Below are 3,987 nucleotides of genomic sequence, written 5' to 3' on the forward strand. Positions count from 1 at the left end.
CCTAAACCGGAGAACCAATTTCGCGGGTTCAACCATGACACCCAACCAGTCAGCTCATTACCTACAGCAGCAAGGGTGAGATTGTGTTTTCGACGAAATTCCCACTTCAATTGGAGAATATCGTCCATCTTTTGGTCTATGACCTCTACCGGATCCTCGGTGCTATTTGTGATATACGTGCAACACTTTATACCGTACTGTGTTGCCAATGTAACACAATATCCGCCTGTTACTGCTGTAAGATAATTAAGAACCATCCTATGCTGAACTAGTTCTGTTTTATAAGCTTGAAGTTCTCTTCCAGTGTACCTGAACGTGTCATCATACATTTCAGTGATATTATCTAACAAATTGGCGAGTGCGGAAATGTATCTATAATTCATCACTCCTCGAGCGGTGCGAGTGAAATCTAACGCTACCAGAACCTGAATCCCGGTGGATTCATGGATAAGATCAGAGGCCGGATGCTCTAACCTTTCTGACAGGTGTCTTTTAACTCGGTGCTCGTAATGAGTGTGAGTATAAGGAGCTTGGGCACCACGGTGTATGTCTTTCATTTTGTCATGTGTTACAGTCATCACTTCAGGCAATACTTTTCCAATATAACACAATCCTTCAGAGTTTGGGGCAAGCCACTTGTACGCCTTTCTCCCGCATATGAAATATGCATCATCGGGGAGAACATATGGGACAGAGAAGGACATTACCATATTACACACCTTCCAGGTGAATTCTCCTGACCCTAATTCTTCCATCTGCTTAATGCACGTATCAGACTGTACGATATGTGCACAGTATCCTGGTGATACTTCTCCAACTCTAGTAATTCTATTTCCTAGGGTGTATCTATACCGGAAAGATTTTCCTCTACTGGCTATGTGGCGTACAAGCTCTGTATCTGTAGGCATTCTATCTGCTCTGTGTGAAAAGGTCATGGTAAGGTTGCTCCATGACACTTCCCAATTTCCCGGCTTACGGGGATTGGAGATATTAAAACATAAGAGGGACCTATCCACATGGTATTGGTGGAGCTTCAAACTAGGAGGGCTGGAGATGTTAAACCTCCGGTCCACCGGTCTCCCACCACTTAGCTCAAGTACCTCCCCTAACGTTAAAGGAAATGGTACTAGCCCTGATTTGCTATGACCCTGAGGTACTTGAGAGCATACCCAACAATCTGTTTGGTTTAATACGTTACCCACTAAGGAGTGATAGTCACTCAATGGATGCCGGTCCATATGGATATTAAAACTGGATTGGCATTATAGTTACAGAGCCTACAGATACAGTTTTCTTTTTAACTAACAATCGTTCAAAGAAAATGTTTACAGATAACATGGTTGTTAGATCGTGCCCGGTACTCGCCTTTGCTTGGTGATTGGGTTGCTATTGGAAATTTACACCTCCGTCTCAGTCATCAGGACCTTTCTGGATCCTTTCTCGACCTCACTGGTACTCTCACCGAAACAGACTGCTCTGGTCAACATCATGGTTAACGGGAAAATCCATATCACAGTCTCTTGGGGCAAGTCCATCTTACAGGAGGAGAAAAGGAGAAATTTGTAAAGGGGGTATAAGAAAACAGTTTGAGGGGGAGAGAACTTGTTACGATAATAAGTTCTCTCGTCTTGTTGTTCTTCTTGTTCTGCTGTCCTCTCAAAGGTGCTGTCTCTCAGTCTTCCAAACGAACATTCTGGTGATGCAATATTCCCTTCCTAACCGACGATCTTTCTGTAAGGAGCAAAAATCTGGCATTACCATTGGTCCAACTGAGGGGTGACATAGCATCTTTAAACCATGGAAACATGAGTGAGAAGAGAGAGAAAACACAAAAAAAAACAAAAGAGATAGAGAACAATTCATGTGCATATATACATTACATAACTCGACAATAACCATCAATAAGAAAAGAGAAACAAAACATTTTTTTAAACATTGTCAACATTAAGAAAACATTGTTAGCATTAGAAAAACATTGTCAGACTTATTAGGCTGTCATATCTATGTGTCTAATGGTCTCCTTGAGCAGTCCCTCCCCACCAGCACCTGCATTACTCCACTGTCTGTATCTGGCCAGAAATACATTGTGGCGGAGGTCATGCTGGGGTTTGGTAGACTTCTGCAAGGACCAAGTGGATATGCAATGTGTGAATTCTTACCACTACTCGTCAGAGATGGGGATAGAGAGAGAGAGAAAAAAAAACATTTTTCACAAATACATTTACAACTTTTCACCTGGTCATTCCTGTGTCTTCAGTGAATGACCTCCCACTTTGTTAACCGTTACCTCAGGCTTACCATCCGTCGTATGCTCATCTTTCTTGACTACCTATCATGGGTGTGGCTCAAAATTCCTCCTATCTGATCTCTGATTATAATGGTGTGTGTTGTAATTTTGCTCATTTCTTGGTCTAGGGGGTCTAACTTTATGTGGGTTATTACAGTTGTTGGCATAATGCCCTTCTCTTCTACAATGGTAACAGATCCTTGGCTTTCTCCAAGTGTCAGTGAACTGGGGTCTTGGCTGATTTGATGCCTCCTCAAACGCTTGGATGCTCATCACCATCAACCGCTTTCCCTGTACCTACCTGATTCCTTGGATACCATGATTATGTCGTTGTCTAGGGAGTTGATATACCTTCTGTGAATCTTTGATCATACAGTTAGATCTTTCCTAGGATCTGGGTAATCAGATATGATTGATCTCAATTCTGTCCGGGACCAGGGATGGCGCATTGCACTGTCCTTGACGGGAATGGTTCCCTGATCGCCAGTCTTCCCATTGGGGACTGCAATCACCCTGACCGGATCGAACTCAGCTACATCACCTTGTTTTGGTCTTACAATATGGGGTACATTTGTTTGTGCGTGATATAAAACATTGTACGTACCTGTGGACACGACCTCACCTGACCCTCCGTTAGGGGGTTTGATTATTGCCTTTACCGATTTGATCGTGTCCACCTGGATGTCTTGTAGGATGGCTTCTGGAAGAGGTGCCGACATTGTTCTGGGCTCACTTTCTTGCTTGTATTCCTGGGGAAAGTTTGACATGGGGTGCAACTTGCATAGGTTAATAGTTGTACATTCAACAACATTACAATAATCATTGTTACATTTATTACACTTATTCTTATGATCTATACTACAGTTGCTAAGAGCGTTTTTATTGTTCAACCTTGTGCTTTTCTCCGCAACCACAATCCTCCCTGATGCCATGTCTCTCTTCTCAAGATAAGAGTCAGAAAAGTCAATTGACTCTCTTTGTAATTCACCTTCCTGTTGCCATAACTGCAAATAATCATAATGTTTACTTCGTCTCTTTGTTGGTTCAATGAGACATATCCTCCTCCTTAAATTTTGTAACACTTTTGGGCTAAAGCTGTCTATATTTGGGAACTTCTCCCCATCATGTACAGTCATTCTTTCCCATTCATCACATAAAACTTCTGTGTGACTTCCATGTTTCTCACACATTATGTACCTGGCCGCTCCTACTGGACGGTCTTCTGAATCAACCCGAACCGAGGTTGATCGCCCCCTACCTGAACAACTGGCCCCCATAATCTGCAGGTGTTGCTTACTACTCCTTTGATCTTTATATCACGGTCTTCAGCGAACCCTTACAGCAAACCAAATTATTCAAAATAGGCCGGCGGTGGCGGTTTACCGAGTACCCCACTCACTCGCCCACCTCGACCAATACGACCTGATCACACCGATATGGTGCTGGCGTACTCGATACAGGGCCCTACCAAAAAACCTTCTGTTTACTGGAACATATGAGGGTTACCCGCAGGACACTTACTCTTTCCAGTAAAGGTGGGGTTGTTAGATAGTTCCTGAGTGACCAGCGAACTTCCCTTTAAAAATAAAAAATTACACAAATCACGTCAGAATGTACAAATAGCGTTTGTGACCACTTTACTCTAATGGTATTAGGTCAGATTACTAACTACTGCACACAATTACGTGCGGTACAATCGT

The sequence above is a fragment of the Pseudophryne corroboree genome, chromosome 6 (genome assembly GCF_028390025.1).
Source record: "Pseudophryne corroboree isolate aPseCor3 chromosome 6, aPseCor3.hap2, whole genome shotgun sequence".
Classification (NCBI taxonomy): Eukaryota; Metazoa; Chordata; class Amphibia; order Anura; family Myobatrachidae; genus Pseudophryne; species Pseudophryne corroboree.